Genomic DNA, 19,963 nt, shown 5'->3' with positions numbered 1-19,963 from the left:
CCAGTTCAGTGCCAAACAAAGAAGATAATCCAGTTATACTATAGAAATCATATTTATTCTGAAATGCCAATACACCTTGAGCTCTTGCCCCCCACCTTTTTTGTCAATCAGGGAATGAAAAACTCATACTAAGGCAGGATAGTGTGTAATATTAGTGTCAAATGTTAGCTGGGTGTTTTATATTATTAAAGGTTAACCTAATCACAGACATTATGAGGTGTGGAATAAAATACCAACATAAATGTTCTGTAACTCCTGTTTTCGATGGTGTTATTAGATTCAATATTGTTGGAGGATTCCCCACCCCTGGCAGGTTTTGACTTCGCATAATAACTCTTTAGACATATGACCTACTGGATGCTGTGGCGTGGTGTTACTCTAATCAAAACATGTTAGTCACATGAATATTTGTGAAACATACAGATGACAGCTTCAGTGTATGCATTCAGGATGAACTATCTCTTCAAATGAATGACATCAATGTAATCTCTCCAGATTCAGCAAACTATAAGTCATGTCAGCTGGGTTCCACCAACTTTACAGGACTGTAAGACCTTAATCAATCTCACAGTCATGTTTTTAATCCAAAATGTTTAACCTTGCCCATTTACAATGTCATGCCTTGAAACTCGCATAGCAATACAGACTCATTTCCTTTCTTGGAAATTGACCTTAATAATTTTTGTACTTGCTGACTCATAAAGAATATTATAGTCCAGATACAGCACATACTAACAGCTTTCTCGCATACAATACTATTTAAATTGACCAAAATAGAACCACAAGTTGTTGTTGTTGTTTTAAAAAAATCTGTTTGTGCTGAAAACTGTAACTCAGAATTTAATCTCTCTAGATCTGATCTTTACAGAGGCTGTGGCGATATTCTTTCAAGCATATACTAAACAGATATAAGTCCTGGTGACCTCAAAGGGATTTTTCTGAAGAAGAGTATGGAGGATTGCAGGCTGAGTGTTTGATCCACAGAAACGTAGGACTATAAATATAAAGTAATAGCAAACAGGAAAAAAAGAGGCAGAAGGAAATGCTGGGACTTGATGTGGGAGCTTCTGGGCTTGTGTGCATTTGCCTCGTATGGTGAGTTGCTGAATTTCATGTTCTGGCTTTTGCCCAGGCACTAACCTCACCCATCCAGCTTGGCCAGTAGACCTTCCTTGACATAGACTGAGAGGGCTTCTGAATGAGCTACAAGGCCTCAGTTTGTTGGAACCACACATTTAACCTAACAATATTTTGTCCAAAAGCAATATGCTGAATGCTGCTGGTTTAATAGAAGGTCATTATTAAAAAATAATAGTGATCAGAAATCAACCCCGATCCTATGCAAAAGTAGAATATTTTATTAAATCCATGAAATCCAGCACATTCATCCATTTGACGGCAGCCTGTAGCTTGCTTCTCGGTGCAAAAGAATGTTTCCGTGCTTGTTGGTGCTGACGGGAAGAAGGCTAACGAGAAAAAGAGTGATTGTGACAAGCAATTATGTCACCTATGTGAATGGCTTAATTTTCTAAATTAGCCACTTTGATAATTATGACATCTCATTTGTCTTTTAATTCCATGAGCTCTGAAGTTTACCTTTGATTCCCCCCCCCAAATCAGATAAGAGCCTTTGATAAGCCAAGGGTCTATTATGTGACTGGAGGGTGGGGGGAGAGAAACCCCTCACATTTCAGTCTGATTGGATCTGCTCATCTGCTCGAGCCAGAGCAAATAACACCCTTGACAAGAGCTCTCACTCCTTGTGTGTGCACTAACTAGCCAGAATGAAAGCGGAGAAGTTTGCTAAGCAAATTAATAACATAAACAGGACTGGGGGGGTGCTGTCTAGCCTGCTTAAGAGTGAAGGCAAACAAACTGTTCTCAAGGACTTTTATAGCCACTTTCAGCAGCCTTTAGTGTGCTGGCAATTAGCATGTTAATTACATTTTCCTCTCACTCAATTAAAGCATTTCTAAGATTCACTAGCAAATGGAAATCTGCCTTGTTTTAATTATTTTTATTAGGTGTTGCCAGTTTGTATTTATTAAATTACATCTGGAAGTTAATGTTTAAAAGATTCCACCAGTGATGAAGTATATACTACAGTTCTTGCTCTGTTTTCTCCTGGCACCAGAGATACTAGGCTTGTTCATGCATTATACTGAATACAGGTACAATATGAGCTGTCTCTACGAATTTATTGTGTGCATTTATTGTGTACACAGACTGTTGATTCGTTGAGCATCGCATGTGTACAGCTCCACTGTGGTGTAAAGATGTTGACAGTCCTATTGTTAACTATAATTAGAACACCAAAGTGCATTTTTTGATAATTGCAACAGTCTGTAAGTACCTGCCACCCATTGTCTAGTGTTACATCGGTCTGAAATGCTATACTGTTAGGATTAGGCCAAAATTTACTTACAGTGACAAAAATACCAGCCAGCCATCTTCAAGACTAGTTCTGAGTAACCTGAATGACTGACTGCTTCTAGGGCTGCTGGAGCTGATAAAAAAAAAGATGCTATCATAACATGACTCATCTATGCTCAACACATGAGCCTGGTAGACCTTCATCTTGGTATTGGTCATTAGTATCACATTCTCCCATACTGTTTTGGAGAGGTGAGACATTGCCGTAGCTGCCTTGCCAATACATTTGTCCATACTCTGCCTGTTTTGGAAGAGCTGGATGTTCCTTCTTCCCCCGATGAGCTGAGGAGCACCATCAACCTTCAGGCATATGAGAAAGCCCCAGGACAGGACAGTATCCCAATAAAAGTTGGAGCAAGAACAAAGTCCTGTTTCGCACTGCTTTTTATACTGCCCAGGAATGCGGGTGGTGCTGTGGTCTAAACCACTGAGCCTCTTGGGCTTGCTGATCAGAAGGTCAGCAGTTCGAATCCCCGCGATGGGGTGAGCTCCCATTGCTCTGTCCCAGCTCCTGCCAACCTAGCAGTTTGAAAGCACACCAATGCAAGTAGATAAATAGGTACCGCTGCAGCTGGAAGGTAAATGGTGTTTCTGTGCGCTCTGCCACTCATCAGTGTCCCGCTGTGCCAGAAGCGGTTTAGTCATGGTGGTCACATGAACCGGAAAGCTGTCTGTGGACAAACGCCGGCTCCCTCAACCTGAAAGCGAGATGAGCACTGCACCCCATAGTCACCTTTGACTGGACTTAACTGTCCAGGGGTCCTTCACTTTTATCTTTTTTACCTTACCACTGCCCATGCTGGTGGTGTTGCCTGCATTGCTTCCACTGTTCCAGCAATTCCACCAGTTTGTAGTATTGATCACAAGTTACACCTGTTGAAAGTCCCTCTTCTACACAGATATTAAAGTTTCAGAAACTTTGCCCTATTTATCATTTGAACATCCTCATTTATGCCCCAGAACCATAACTGTCAGTAAGTCTTCTGAAAAATTCACCCAAAATTTGATGAGGCTATATAACCCCTAGATCAACACAGAATTCCACCTCAGTCAAATTCTACATCAGTTCCAATGGATTCATCTCCCAGTACCTAAAAATCATCTCAAAGTCACAGCAATCTAATTGAATGTCAGAAGTGATGTTCTAGTTTCTCCCCATGTTTCAGTTTGTGTGTGTGTTTTTCTATCTCTTTTCTCTTTTCCCTTCATGAAGGGATGGAGTAAACAGCTGGAGTCTCATAAGAGGGCTGATTGATTGTTGAAGTACCCAGATGGCAAACTCCACAAAACACTGCTGTGGCAATGTTTGTTGTTCATTTATTTATTTATTTATTTTATTGCTGCTCCCTCGGCTGATGCCTTTGCAAGAGCCGAGCAATAACTTCCTGGCTATGCTCCATTTGAATAACCTTGTCACATAACAGGGTCGCTTGGGTCTCAAAGTATATCACATCGTCGTCATTATAATAAAGAAATTGCTACCTGAAATTTAGTTGTGATCATGTGAAAAATTCAGACTTTATAATCTTCATAGGATGTTTTGACGGAGATGCTACAGCAAAGAATAGTTTTTCCTTTTAAGATACTTAGCCGTTTTATGTATTTATTCAGATCTGGAAAGAAAAGACAGCATCAGACAAAGGGAGACAACTTTTGATATATCCAAACTTTCAAGGACAACTTGACACTGATTTTCTAATTTACAAAATTCACAACATCTCTGAAGCAGGGTGAGTGTGCAAATACTTGAGGTTTTCATTAAACAGAATAACTGAGAAACAGTTAACAATGAGAGTGTACAAGGAACCTGGAAGTGTTGAATTGGCCTGATGATTCTCTATGGAAATCTATTGCTTAGAGCTGGGAAATGGTGGTTATGTTCTCGTTAATATGTTTCTGATGTTCAATAAGCACCAAACTTAAAATATATGATATTAATGGAAACAACCCAGCACAGAACTCAACGGTTCTTGAATGTGCTATTGAAGCCCTCATCTCTAATGCTGTCCTACAATTTCTTGAAAGTTTCCCCCCACCCTACTGTGAAAAATGCTGGTGTTTTTCTGCTTCATTCGCAGGGTGCTTTAGACTTTCTTTAGAATTTTGGTGGGTGCAGAAATGAACTTACTTATCATGGCAAGGTGGCTGAGGGTGGCATGCATGGTTTTCTTTCCATTAAACCTTTCTCCGGTGCTCTGAGGTGCTCTGCCTGGCTGTCCAGGATTGTTGTTGTTGTTGTTTAGTCGTTTAGTTGTGTCCGACTCTTCGTGTCCCCATGGACACAGAGCATGCCAGGCACTCCTGTCTTCCACGGCCTCCCACAGTTTGGTCAAACTCATGCTGGCAGCTTCGAGAACACTATTCTCGTCCTCATCTGAAAAAGTCCCATGGGAGGAATTACCCATGTCTTCCCCCAGGGTTATAACTTAAGCATGGAAAACTGACTACCAAATGTGTGAGATCCATAGCTGTCAACTTTTCCCTTTTCTTGCGAGGAATCCTATTTGGAATAAGGGAATTTCCCTTTAAAAACGGGAAACGTTGACAGCTATGATGAGATCATCAGTACACTTGCTGGTTTTGTTTCAAATAGGTTCTTCTACAATTTTTTAGTAAAAAAAATTCAACTGATTCTTTTAAAATTAAAAATATTGCGCTTTGTAAAATAACAGCGAACAGCTGTGAGGGCCACAGTAGACAGTGTCCTTGGGTTTTCAGGAAGCACAGGTGCCTGGGAAACTTGCAGAGTACAGACCACTGGAGAGATTCTTGATAGAACGCAAAAAGGACAAACAAACACCCTAAGTAAAAACACATCAAAAGCAAAACCACCCACATCCCACCCATGAGAATTTCTCCATAATTTTACTTGTACTTTGAGCATTTTCAAATGCAATTTATTTTCTTGGCAGAGGATGGCCAAGGAGATAAATGACAAAAAATATTTCAGCACATCACCAGAAGAGACATTTCCTTCTGCGAGAAAGAATAGGGTGAATTCCATTTGGTGCTTCTCATCTGCAATGTTTATAAGTGCTTGTGTTGAAAATAATAGCTAAAAGAAAGAAAGAAAAGTAAGCCCGTTGCCTTATTAATCACCTTTTTTTGGTCAAAGAACAGTTAAAAGAAATCAATTAATCTAACCAATGAATCAGTTAAAGGGTTTAGTCCTGATGAAAAGCCACCTGGTTATTTGTTATTGCTGAATTTTCCATTTTAAATTACAGATTATCACCCTTAGCATATTCATCATCATTTTAAAAGAGGTTATTAGTATTCTCATTTCACAGCTGTGGAACTGAGGCTGGGAGAGAGAGTACTCTGCCATGGCGGAATTAAGATTTGAATGCCATTCTCTCAGATTCAAAGAGAATCTTGAATTCAGGCAGCATTTCACAGACCGTCCTGCGGTCGTGAGATCCTATGCTAGAGTCCCCACCACATCCTAGACCCTGCAGCTGGCTTGCTCAGGCCAGGCTTGGAAGTGGTAGGGGTGGGTTTCTAGTACCATTATTATTATTATTATTATTATTATTATTATTATTATTAGGCATCTTTTCACAGCACAATGTTCAGGGCTTACATAGCTGAGGGTTGGGGACTTGTCAGGGGCTGGGATGGACTTTAGACTGCAGCCTAATAGGCTTTATACTGTCATAGAATTGTAGAGTTGGAAGGGAGCCTGAGGGGATCATCTAGTCCAGGCATGGCCCAACTTGGCCCTCCAGCTGTTTTGAGACTACAATTCCCATAATCCCTGACCACTGGTCCTGTTAGCTAGGGATGATGGGAGTTGTAGTCCCAAAACAGCTGGAGGGCCAAATTTGGCCATGCCTGATTATTTTAGTCCAACCCCCTACAATGCAGGAATATGCATCTGTCAAATTCAGGAACTGAACCTGCAACCTTGGCATTATCAGCGCCATGCTCTAGCCAGCTGAGCTATCCAGGCTCAATCATATTTGATCATCATGATAAGCAAGTCTTTTCAGATTTCAGGAAAATTTAAAATCACACCTTTACACCTCTTCCCCTGCAGAGGAAATAAATAACAAACTTTCCATTTATTTTATTTTTTGGAAGGGGGGCAAGGAAATAAAAATGGCTTTCCTCCCATGGTGTTCCAGTCACCTTTATAAATTGTGACTCTGATACTGTCAAGGTGAAATATCCATAAACATGCGCAAGTCTCTTCCCCATTCACTGCTGCACTTTGTCAGATACCTTGAAAGCATATGTAAGAAAGAACTGGGGAATATCTCTGCTGCTGAATAGGTTTCTGCAGAGATAACTGTTGATCTTTATGGACTATTGGCTTATGAAAGCGTTTCACCACAACTGCAAATGTCTTGTTAAACAGATCAGATTAGGCCTCTAATATCTGTTTTTGCGTTTACATAATAAAAAAACTTAATTCCTCCCTCTTTTAGGGCATCTTAGACACGAGGAAGATTTGGGCATGTCATTTTTTCTTTCTTTCTGAAACTCACTTGAGTGACTGATGCAGAAGATGAATAATCTGCCAGGTAATGCCAATGTATTAACAATGCTGATGAGGCTGTCATGTCCATTCTGCAAAGCAGGAACAAAAGAAAAATGCTGGCATCCTTGCTGCTGAAATATCAGCTTAGTTAAAGGTTTCATGACAAACCATTTGTCTTTTACCCTTACTCCATGGCCTTGCCAGCAATTTTCAGACGTCTGCCAAAATGAAAATGTGGCAGCTGCCAATGACAGGGACTTTAATACATGACATTTTTGCGGGGTGGGCTGGGGGTACTTGTGTGTTAGACAGGGGTGCTTTCCCCCTTGTTTTTCTTTCCTTTAAAAAATATATATATCTTGCTGTAAGGGCTTTTGCAGAGCCTTAAAATTAAAAAAGCACTTGCATTTCAAACAGTTACTTGGTGCTAATGGATTTGTTTCCACTTTTTTTCTTTTCAGTGACCTACTATTTGGCTTATTCTTTGTTCTGCTTTCCCCCTTGTTCATCAACACCATACATTTAATGCATATTCATACCATTTTAACAGCAATGGCTTCCCCTCAAACAATGCTGTGCAGTTCTCCCTAAGAGCTAACTCCCCCCAGCACCCTTAATGAACTACGGTTCCCAGAATTCTTTAGGGGGGAAGCCAGAACTATTAAAGTAGTACAATGTGCATTAAATGCATGGTGTAGATGTGTTTTTCTCTGTCCGCAGTTCTCCACTCCACCTCCAACAGGTATAATGATGTTTCTTCTTTGGGATATATACAGTGCAATCCTTTACATGTCTATTCAGAAGTAAGACCCAATGGGTTTATACCCGGTATCAGCTCCGCTCAGAGTCAACTCATTGAAATGAATGAACATTATTTGCAGTGAATCTACTCTTGATACACCACATGTTATGGGGCTCACTCCCAGCTAAGTAGTTATAGGACTGTAGTCTCAGTAATCAGACCTTCCTTTCCCCCAGGGACTTGTGAACTGGCTTGCAGTGAGGCTTTTAAAGCAACACTAAATATATATGTATATAAATCAAGTAAAAGAACATTGTTCGGTTAGCTGCTGCAATCTTATTTGTATCCCATCTTTTTACATTGACACATATTCTAGGTGGCATGCAGAATGATAATAATAATAAAACAATTTTAGCATGTTAACAGTAGCAGGAATGACAGCTCTGAGGCTGGATCTAGACGCGTCAAAGAAACGTTTCAGGAAAACACGTTGTAAACTTTGTATGAGAAAAGCAGAACTCCACAGCGCCATCTGTGTTATAATGCATATACAACACATATAAAACACTTTCCTCATATTTACGGGACCGCCTCTCCTGGTATGCCCCACAAAAGATGTTAAGGTCCATGAATAACCATAGTTTAGAGATCCCGGGCCCTAAGGAAGTCAGACTATCCTCCACCAGAGCCAGGGCCTTTTCAGTGATGGCTCCGACCTGGTGGAATGCTCTGTCCCACAAGACTAGGGCCCTTCAGGATTTAACCTCCTTCTGTTGGGCCTGTAAGACAGAACTGTTCCACCTGGCCTTTAATTTGAATTCAGCCTGATCTTTTATTTTCCTTCTCTTCCCTCCCCCTCCCCTTTTATGAAGATTACCCACTCTGAGACCCCACAGCTAATTCTCCCCTGGCCTCCTTGGTGGCCCAAGTAGGACCAATTCACCCAGCTAGCCCTGGGGATTATCTAATGTTTATTTCCCCTAATCTGATTTCTGAATTTCTGAATTTTATTTTTATTCATGTTTTTATACTGTATTTTATGCTGCTTTTGCAATTGTTTTAAATTTGTTGTTAGCCGCCCTGAGCCTGGTTTTTGAACCGGGAAGGGCAGGGTATAAATTTTATTATTATTATTATTATTATTATTATTATTATTATTATTATTATTATTATTTCCCTTTTTCTAATCTAGCCGAGTCCTGAGATACCACATAAGCCCAGCAAGCATAAGATACATAGTGATATGATGGCTCCTGCTAAAGAAATGTGACTGAAATAAAGCAAGACCTTGCTTTGAAAACAAAGAAGGGGCCAACTGACATTTCTGAACAATCACCAGAAAGAGCCCTATGTACAGTACCAGACACTTCAGACGTCTAAATGGGATGTTATCAGGGCCAGCCCAGGACATTTTGTTGCTTGAGGCAAAGGAGAAGATGATGTTTCCCTTCCTTCCATGTACAGCTGCTGAATGGTTGAACCTCACTTCACCACCAGCAAAGGGACAGAATTCTCCAGCACACCTGGAGGCAGCAGGTTAGCAGAAGGAGCGAGGAGTAGGCTGCCTTGCATATAACTTGGTCTAACTCTGCTCTTTAGCAACAGCCAGCTTAGGTGGCCACCTCACTCTGCTTAATGGTAGACTTGGCCCTAGGTAGTACCAGGATGCAACCTATGGCTGCATTGTAGCATTGGACAATTGCACTACTGTTTTAAATACAGTTTCTAAACGTAAAACAGCACAGAGCTCCTGCACATTCAAAAACAAATTTCCTATTGCATGTACTGAGCTGTCCCTGGTGCTATAGTGTAGGAACTTTGCATTCTTGGTGGACATCGTCACTGTCCGTATATGCATTCATAAGAAAACTTGATTTCAGGTTTTTTGTTTTTGTTTAAAAAAAAATAGATTTCAAAAAGTTTGGTGTACTGCTCAGCAAAAGCTTCTGCATAACTTTGTTATGGTCTCTGTCCAAGCCTCTCTGTTATGGGTATTTGAACGAGTTAGAATGAGAGCCTATTATCATACAAATGAAACATATTTTAAAAACGTATTAGTTGATGACTTTTTACCCTATCTGCAGCAACCAAAACAGATTATCTAGATTTGCCAGCTGCTCAGCATTTAATGGCAGGTCTTTATTTTAACAGTTCACCTACTATACTCATGTGCAATTGAACATATCTCCCATCTACTGTTCTTGCCAACTCTGTCTCCAGCAATTATCCTGTTCTAGTACAGCAGTACAGCGCACTTGCCAGCGCTGTGAAATTTGCAGGTGGTAGCTATAAAGCACTGCTTCTTACTCATCTATCTGTAAGGCACCCTGTGGTGGCAAGAGACTGTGATGGCTCTGATATTGTTCGTAGTGAAGGCCTTGCACGAGCTTGGGCAGGAGAAGTGCTGTATCCATTTCCCATTGATCCAAATAACTGGCTGTGCATATTTTGCCTTTTTTATTTTATGTATGGAAACGGATAATGGCGCTGCCACATGCAGATGTAAGGTACTGTAAAACTGAAATGCTGATGGGATTTAGGGGGTGTTTCTTTCCTTAAAGGATACTAATGGAGGCAATGTGATTGATGGGTGTCAAGCTGCACTTGTGAATTTGGAGTTAAAATATGCACCTTTGCAATGAATTGGCGCCTCTTGAGAAAAATATTTAGAAGGCATTGTTTGCTACGGTGCTATCGCCATACCAGTTCATCTGAGCAGTATGTAACTTACTGCTCAGAAAACCGTCACATATTAGGTATTCCAATGGCCATGAGTGCCTTATGCAAAATCTACTTCTATAACCTCACATGACTGAACAGTCACATTCTCTCTCTCTCTCTCTCTCTCTCTCTCTCTCTCTCTCTCTCCCTCCCTCCCCAGTATTGTCACATGCCAGCCCAGTTCATGTCCATCAAACCTGAGATACATGGATTTAAATCAGTTCAGTTGGACTAAACCCATAGCCAATATATGTGCTCTATGGCAAGAGCTTCCTAATTCCTTTTCTTTTCTAAGTCTGGAAAAGTGCTGGGTGTAATATGGGCTAACTAACCAATTGCTTCATATCCTAGGCTGGCTACTGGTATATATTATTCATCCATGCCCACCTCCTCCTTAATTTACACATTCACAATTCTTTTTCTTGTAATATAATCAAGTTTGAAGTATTATCGTCTGAGCAGCAGGATATACTAAAAAATCCATTGCAGGAAATGGTCTCTCTCAGTTAATTACATCATGGTGGGGCCAAAGTCCGGCTAGAGACCTACCGTATTAGACTGTAGACTTGTCAGGCTCCAGTAAACCATTGTAATGAGCTCATATTGGAAATTTCTTGTCTTCTTGGTTCCTGAGCTTCCCAGTTAGTTTTGCCATTTTGGCATAGCCCATCAACTTTATTTGCCATTCTTCTCTGGTCGGGGCTGTCTCTCGTTTCATACATGAACTATTTCCTCTGGTCTTTTGGGATCATGGTACCTATAATTCCTAATAAAAATGCTTCTTGTTTTTTAACAAGTTATTTTAAACTTTTTTTTCATTTCATTATATATCATTTCCCATAAATTTTAAAGTTATATTACAGTTCCACCACATATGATAAAAGGTACCTTCTTTTTCTTACATTTCCAGCATATATTGATACTTATTCTATACATTTTTGCTAGTTTTACCAGGGTCAAATACCACTGGTACATCATTTTCTTATAATACTCTTTCAATAAAGAACATGCTGTAAATTTCAGTATTTTCCATAGCCTCTCCCAGTCTGTCATTTGTATATTATAAAAAAAATCCTTCCAGTAGCACCTTAGAGACCAACTAAGTTTGTTATTGCATGCACACTTCTTCAGATACAATTTTTTTTTAAAAAAATTATATTTTGTTTCGACTACAGCAGACAAACACAGCTACCTACCTGTAACTATCTGTATATTATGTCCCACATCTTTCGCCCATTGTATCATCACAGCTTTGCTCCCATTCCAAGGTGGCACCACTGACCGCTCCCCACTGAAATGGCCACCCGGGGCTCCAGGAGGGAGGCCAAGAAGTGGTGGTGCAGTTGACGGAGGACAGTGAACCCTCTTAAGCCTTGGGGCCATTGCTAGAATCTGTGATGGAATCCTTGATCAATAGTGGACCTCTCCAGATAGTTCTTTGGAGACAGAGTGTTGGAAAGGCTTATTTCAGAAGGATCTCATCCTTATCAGCTTCGTTTTGCATTGCCAGAGGCTGTGCTTGACCTTTCGGCGCTTTGAAATGTGATGCATTTCGTATTGCAGAATATCCCTTCCTGTGAGCTGTGATTAAAGTGTCTTTGAAGTCACCAGCTTTGGTCGGATATTTCCTCCCTTGAACGAAAACAAACAAAAAGTGTCCGCAAGCCTCTGCTGCAGTTTCATAGATACGTGTAGCAAGTGCATTCTGCATAATATAATTTACAAGTCAGCTAAGTGGAAGGAGTTTAGCAGCCACAGTTACAGTTATGGCCAGCATAACACAGAGTATTAGGGGCATTACCAGGGCTGGATTTAGGTCTGAGGAGGCCCTAAGCTACTGAAGGTAATGGGGCCCTTTATATGTCCAGCTGTCCTTTGTCAACAACAAATTGTCACTGTTTTTTTTGTCTTGAATATATGGTAATTTATGGACCTAATAGGTATCTAAAGCCATAATGGGATCAACATAAATAAATGATGTATTACATGAATGTATTACATTCCTGCATTACATTCCTGCTTGGCAGGGGGTTGGACTCGATGGCCCTTGTGGTCTCTTCCAACTCTATGATTCTATGATTCTATGAATTCAATCAGTAGGCGTAAGACTCATACCCATAGTCTATACTGCCTGATCATCAGTCTACAAGCAATCTTTAATATTAGAAAACAGGTACAACAACTTGACCTACATTCAACTGTGCTACACTGCAGTCTGCAGCTGCACGCTACATGTTGCCATGCAACCGCTCCATGTAGGCACCTTATATATAGCAATGAGCAAACCAGTGATATTTTAGGGAGCAGCCTCGCAGACGGGGGCCATTACTTACATCATAGGAGCACAAAACACTGTTGCTGTATGTAGGTTTTATTTTATTTGTTTTTTTATCTTATATTTTGGAAATGTACATCCAGGTTTTTTCCCTTTAAATTTTTTGGGGGCCCCCAAGAGAGTGGGGCCCTAAGATATAGACTGTTTAGCTTATACTTAAATCCAGCACTGGCCCGGTCTCCCCACCAAGGTCTTTTCAGCATGATGTGTGACAGATTTGTGCTGGTCTTTGCTAGAAATGGGTAAAGAACTACAACAGCAGCAGTAGGTGCACCAACTGTTACCCTAAGCTAACCCATGATGGGCAATATGATTGCGTAATGTCTCTTACTGGGATTAGGACAGTTAGGTAAGCTAACTGTGTTATAGCTTCTACCCACTTTACGTTGTAGTTGTTGGACTACAACTTCTATCAGCCTCAAGCAGAATGGTCAATGGCCAGGGATGATGGGTGTTGTGGTTCATGAACATATGGAGGGCAGCATTTTGACTACTCCCTCAGCTAGCAGACCCAGGTCAAATAAGGCCTTTTTAATACGGACATTTGACCTACCAACCAGAAAAAAATGCCACTAAAGCAAGCAAATATTAGTTTCAGCAAAGTGGAACAGATCTTTGTGACTTTCTGCCTTAACAACAGAATGTATTTTATTTTGATATCGTTTGAGCATTAGGCAAGTATTATACCTTTATTTTTGGAGGGTAAGGTGGGAATTAAAAGCAACCTGCTTTCATTTCATCCTCTGCCTTTAAAATAATATAAAATGTAAACATCGTATATGTCATCCTAAATAAATTAACAGTGGTAGGCAGTAAATAGGGATGGTCTCAGAAGGATCATTATTGTGAAACTGAAATGATTTGATTACCGTAACTGGCGAAGCTTCAAGACGGATACATAACAAAAATTTGTATTTAACACGAGTGGTGAAAACCCTTGAAAGGATTCTGCTGACTCTGGAATAAATGTGCTGTAAAGATTCACATCTCTTCTTAAATGCATCGCAGTCAGAGTGGAGCACATACGTTGCCTGCAAAGAAGTGCTTTGGCTGCTGCCTGTTAACAGCTATGCTGCATAATGTCCTTGTTGTAGGGCTGCCAAGACTTGATTCACTTGTGCTGGAAGGAGTTGGGGGATTGCTGGGCTCCTGCTGGGCTGAATATTATGGTGGGAAGGCAGTTCTGTGCTCTGCCAGGGTGGATGACATGTGGTAGTGAGAAGCTTCTACTTTCTCTCAGGCAAGAGGCAGACCCTGTTCCAAAGTCTACAGCACCACAAGAATCAACCTTTAGTTTAAAAAAGGTGGGGGCAATGACAATGGACAAATAACAGAGAAACCCCAGTTACTCTTGGCTCTGGAAACAGCCCCTGTTTCCTTCCTCCTCAGGGTTCACTGCTCTTCACATCTCTCTTTGTCCTTCCCCCTTTTTCTTGGGTGTAAATTGAGGCCACCTTAACCAACTGTCCCTCCCAGAGCTTCCTAGGTGTCTCTGAGCTTCTGGGAAGCGAGGGGGCATGCAGAGTTTCCAATGAAGTTTCTGCCAGCCGTTGCTTAAACCAGTCTTGTTATGCTGCTGCTGCCACTACCTCCCTTCTGTGGGATCCAAAAAGAACGAGAGCGCCCATTGGCTGAGGGGAGAAGGCCCATCGCCTTGCCTTCAGCAATGCTGCCTTAGCTTAACCCCTCTGACTTCTGGAGTTGATTCTGTCCCCTCATTTCATGCAGGCATCGCGACTTGAAAAGGATTTCCTGCTCCATCTCCTGACATTTGCCAGGTAAGTGACATCAGTGGGGAGCTTTGGGACAAGGTGTGGTCATAGCCCATGGCTTTTCAAGCAACCTCTGTGGTCCTCTAGATGTCCCTGGACTAGACACTAGAAGGAGTGTCTACCTGTGCAGTTGGAAGGGTCCTTCCTGCCTTACCTCAAGAGGTGAGATGTTTTAGATTGATGCTGTGTATACACTATACATTTAACATACCTAGCGTTCTCAAAAAAAAACCCTGGGAAGTGTAGCTTGATAAGGGTGCTGGGAACTGTAGCATTGTGGGCAGTAAACTGCAATTTCCAGGATTCTTTGGGGGAAGCAAAATTCCTTAAATGTATGGTGTGTATGCAACGAAAGAGGGGGGGGGGGTTGAGAGAGAGATAATCCAGTATTATAAACCAATACCTTTGTGAAAGACTATTTGGTGAACTACAAGATTTGGCTTGTGTGAAGCAATTCCTCCCAGGGGTGAATATGGAATATTCTTGACACCTTTTACTGCAGTTTTTCCTGTGAGTTTATAAGAGACAAATGGCACTGGATGCCACAAAAGAGCTTCTCCAATTGCCAAAGGCTCTTTCTTTATATGTGGAAAGCCTTATTAAACAAAAACACCCCCTTTTTTACTGTGGTGCCTGGAGGGACTTTGTATAGTCAGACATCAGCATGCCCATTACAAGCTGTCTTTTTCAGAGGGTATATTTCCCCTTTTTAAAATTTAGCTACTCCAATTTTCCATGTAGTGAATTCAGAAACCCATGATCTCATCCCTGGAACAATTATGTTGCCAAGTTTCTACTGAGAAGACTAAGGGGGGAGCTAACTTTGAAGCTCTTCCTAATTTCTATTAAAAATGATCTTTATGGCATCCCACTTCCTAAGATTGCTATTTCTCCCAGATGGAAGGCCATAAAATGTTATATTAAACTTATGCAAATTTAGTTAAATATATTATAATCATTTAGCGTTCAGCTATCTGGGAGGCAATAAACTGATTTTTTTATTTAATAAGTGTATAGGCTATCTCTCAGTGTAGGACTCCCAGAAGATGTACATTTGTCATGCATAGCAAGCATATGTTATATGCATGCTTTTTCTTACATGAACATCATATCCCTTTAGAAAAATTGTTTCCATTTTTAAATGGCTATAATAAAATAATATACTTCCATATGAGACAGCCTTCTTTTATAGGAAAAACTAATTTTGCATGCAAATGCAGAAATCATAGAATCACAGAATTGTAGAGTTGGAAGGGACCCTGAGGGCCATCTGGTCTAACTCCTTGCATTGCAGGAATATGCAGCTGGCCCATATGGGGATCAAACCCATGACCTTAGCATTATCAGCACCACGCTCTAACCCAGGTGGAATCTACACAAATGTTGTGAAAATGCTTTAAAAAAAAAGTTTTGAAAAATACATTGAATTTGCCGTAGCTTACTGTCGCCATCAAGTGTCACATTTGTGTATTGCACTTTACAGCACACTTAAAATGTTTTAATTTTGCAGCTGCATAGCTGAGTCCCAACTGGGTCCTTATAGAGTTCACCAGAAAACCACAGAATGTTATGGCATATCAAAAACTGCATATACACTATAGGAAATATGAAATCATTGCACTAAGAAAAGTTGTATGCTGAAGAGTGTATAACTCAAATAAATACATTGTTCTAAACCAGGATTTCCCAAACTTGGGTCTCCAATGTTTTTTGGACTACCATTCCCATCATCCCAACAAATGTCCCATTCAGTCAAATATTAACATGTAGAGGATGTCACTGTTATAATAATGTTCAAAATGTTGGTCTGATGAACTTACACCATTTTTGTGAATATTGGGAAACTCAGAGAGGCACTCTCAAATGGGGTTGTATGCATGTGTATATCCAACAAGTTGAGCAAATCTTGTTTTGGGTAAATTCACAGGATTCAGCTGGCATTGTCTGGGTTTCTGTTTACGAAAACCTTTGTACCACGTTCCCCAGGGGCAAATGAATTCACTGCCAGGTGGGCATCTAGAGGCAATCATGTGAAGAGCCCAGACAAGATGTTTATTCCCCTGATTTACCAAGCTGCCAGCAAGAAGGCTACCATCAACACACCGCTCACCCCCAGAGTACTCTGAAAGATAATTATATTCATCAGTCTCCAAAGGTAGGCTATCTTAATAGGTACATAGCACTACTGATACAATTGGAACAGCCAAGAATCTGAATCTTGTCCAAGCAATGATCTGTCCATGACAAAGACACCACACATTGCAGTATATATAGTTTTATAAATAAGAAAAGAAATCCATGCCTTTGTCAACACCTGCAGCAAAAACCACAAACCTGAATAATAACAACTTCTTGTCTTCTTGGTTCCAGGAGGCAGATGGACAGAAGCACCAAGATGCAGGCAGTAGTTTTAAGATGTACCTTTCAACGTTCACTATAATGAACGAATTGTTGAGACGCCTGCCTCAAATCACTGCAATACCATTGCCCTAAGATTGTAATGAAGTACCTAGCTGAAGCAAAAATTGCATGGTGCTTCTCAGATTAGTGCTCTCCTTTAAAACAGATTCTTCAGCACCACCCTCTCAATAAATTTGAGAGATGAACTTGGATGCAAATAGTGTCCAGCTTTATAAATAAAATACAAATAGATGCCCTCCCATTGTCTTCAGTGAACGCATCCACTGTTTCATATATTTTGCTACCAAGGTGCTTTGTACACTACCCTCACTGCTACATCCAGACCGTGAAGTATAGCTCAATGAATAACTAACAGATGATTACATTTATGACTGAAGAGACTACTCATAGCAGACAGCTACTTCCTACAGGTGACAAGCAATCTTCTGCCAGGGCTTCACCTGACTAGTCATTTTGGGACATGATCACAAGGGTTGGAGACTGATGAAATTATCCTGTCCAACATCAAACGCAAAGTGGTTGTAAATCAGCTGGGGCTATGGCAGCAGGAGAACAACTCATTCTTTATGCTTTACTGACAGCTCTTTCACCTAGTAACTACATTAAGGATCCTAACAATGTCATTAAGTGACCCTTTAAGGAGTTTTATTTCTTTATTTATTTACTAAGTTTGATTTTTAACACTGAAACCAAGATGGGAGGAGGAAGAGGAGGAAAAAGAGGAAGAGGAAGAGGCTTTGCTGATCTAGGAAGATGCATCTTTACACAATAAAGTACTTTATAACAAGAGATCAGAGAGATCAGAGTTTGTAGTTAACACTTGTGCAACAAAACAAAAAAAGGTCCCTTTGATCTTGCAGAACTATGTAGGGACCTGCTGTGCAATTACCATATCTATATAGTTCATCTCTCAGAAAAAGGAAGAAGTTGGCATGAGCCAATTTGAGAAGTCTTTGTCTTGTTGCTCAAATGAAGTGGCATGCAAAAAGTGACCCATATGAAGTACCCTAATATTACGGTATGCAACGGGTTGATATCTGAAAATTGGTCCTACCTATGTTGCTTTTGATCCATGGAAAGTATATTTTTAGAAAGGAATACAAACATGCGATAATTTCCAGAGCATGTTAGTTTGTTGCAGCAACAAAAATACATATGACAAAGTAGGGGGCTGGTGTGGCACTCAGAATCGCTGTGGAGCAGGTGAGCTTTTTATTCCACCTGGTCCCTGGTCTTCTTTTCATGCTGAGAGGGTGATGCTGAAACAACACTGGCAGAGAGACCTGCCCTGGCCATGAATGCCAACTGCCATCTGAGTGAAGCCAAGAGTACATGGCGTGGGCAGAGGTAGGGTGAGATTTATCTGGCAGGTCTATGTGGGTTGTTAGAACTCTCAAAGCGGGCAACACCCAATGGAAGCTGGCACCAAAGAGGCGGTCTTCCTTTTGCAGGTAGTCACTTTGGGAATGTCATAAGGGCAAAGGCAATGCCCATCAGTGTTTCTGGTTGCAGGCGGGTGCTTCCAGGGTCGGGTTCTCCAAGATAGTCAGAAACTGCCTGGATAATTTGGCACAGAGATGAGGGAGCTCGTTCCTTCTCTCAAGGGTGCAAGCTACACCTGTACAAGCCTCCTTCCCACCCATGTTTATTGAAATGTGTAAGTCACATTTTACTGTGTGATCCGTCTCGAGGGTTTTGATGCTGTTGATAAGCAGTATATAAATATTCTAAGTAATCAGGAAGATTCTCATGCAATTTCTGTTGGACTTGGGGGTCAGGTGAGCTGTATGGGTGATAGCCTCCTAGACTGGTTGTGGCTTCCCACTTTGGTTTAGGAAATGTGCTACCTTCCTTCACCCCACCTCATTCTCCAGGAGGATTGCAAGAACAAACATGCAGAACATTTAGAACACTTGTTGATGACATTTGCAATTGCAACCCATGCACCTCACTAGATTTGAGAATTGTGCACAAGGCCTGGCTTTAAAATGTTTTTTAATCCCTGTACTTAGTACAAAATATAAAAACCACAAGTTAAATTTATATCTCTTCCAGTGTTCTGTGAGCTCCTATTGCACACATTCTCAGATTAATACGGCTATATGCATTTTAATCAGGAAGCGATTTTTTAGATTCCTAGTGCTTTCCCATTAATCTTTTAACCTTTTGTTTGTTTTTAATACACAACCATTGCACACAAATAGAGATAAGAAAATCTCCTTTAATGAAAGCCATTTCAAAGTGAATGGAACAGTGCTTGGATATTGCTCAGAAATATGTTCTATGGCACTTTACTGATGGTTATTTTTGTGTCTCTCTCTGCAGTGCTCCTTCAGTGCTTGATCTTTAATTACCCTGCACTTTGTTCCAGGAAGGTATGTACTGGCTGGCTGCCAGCATTGGCTAAGATTCTTCTTGTCACTACCATGTCTAACAGCATGTACAGAACAATATCCCAATTAGATCTGTACGCGTTGGAAACATGATACTGCAGCAGTTTGCTCTAAAACGGATCAGTATGGGCACTAAAGTAAAGCGACTTACTGCTGCTTTAGACATTATAAGAAGTCCCTTCCAACTCCACAGTTCTGTGATTCCATGATTCTGAGAGCTAAGAAGAAGATGCTCAAGTTCCTCGTGTTTCTTCCTTTCCACCTCAGGGTCCAAAAAAGAATTTGCATCAAGGGTGAATGGGGCTTGGAGGATAGAATGAGGTGCACAAGACTGACGGGCATCTAAGCCTGCTTCCCAGTGCCTAGGCAACAGTCCTTCAATCTCTGATCTCTCAAACTTCTGAAATCCCTTCCCCCTGATATATGCCTTTTTTCTGAACTAAAATTAGAGGGATACTCAAAAAGGGGCTTGCTACACTTTCTCCAAATGAGATGAAAGCATTCTGTGCACCAAGTAAGAGGTTACCACACTGTTATAGATTGGGGGTATAGATTCCCTAAACCCTAAGGTAAAGGTAAAGGGACCCCTGACCATTAGGTCCAGTCGTGACCGACTCTGGGGTTGTGGTGCTCATCTCGCTTTATTGGCTGAGGGAGCCGGTG

General features: G+C 40.9%; 1 long non-coding RNA gene across 2 annotated transcripts; it reads left to right on the top strand.

Annotated features, from left to right (window-relative positions):
• The first annotated feature begins 864 nt into the window (after positions 1–864).
• LOC310690096 lies at positions 865–16,636 on the top strand. Of its 2 annotated transcripts, XR_014517895.1 has the most exons (5): positions 865–988; positions 4,045–4,163; positions 6,864–6,959; positions 14,443–14,492; positions 16,473–16,636. It is a non-coding gene; the product is annotated as an uncharacterized lncRNA (long non-coding RNA). The 2 variants fall into 2 exon arrangements; XR_014517896.1 differs by lacking the exons at positions 14,443–14,492; positions 16,473–16,636 and adding an exon at positions 8,851–9,476.
• The last annotated feature ends 3,327 nt before the right edge of the window (positions 16,637–19,963 follow it).

Source organism: Podarcis liolepis, assembly GCF_965112155.1.
Source record: "Podarcis liolepis genome assembly, chromosome: 12".
In the NCBI taxonomy this organism is placed as follows: domain Eukaryota; kingdom Metazoa; phylum Chordata; class Lepidosauria; order Squamata; family Lacertidae; genus Podarcis; species Podarcis liolepis.
Note: the sequence above shows the minus strand (reverse complement) of the source record. Positions and strands in the feature narration are given on the sequence as shown.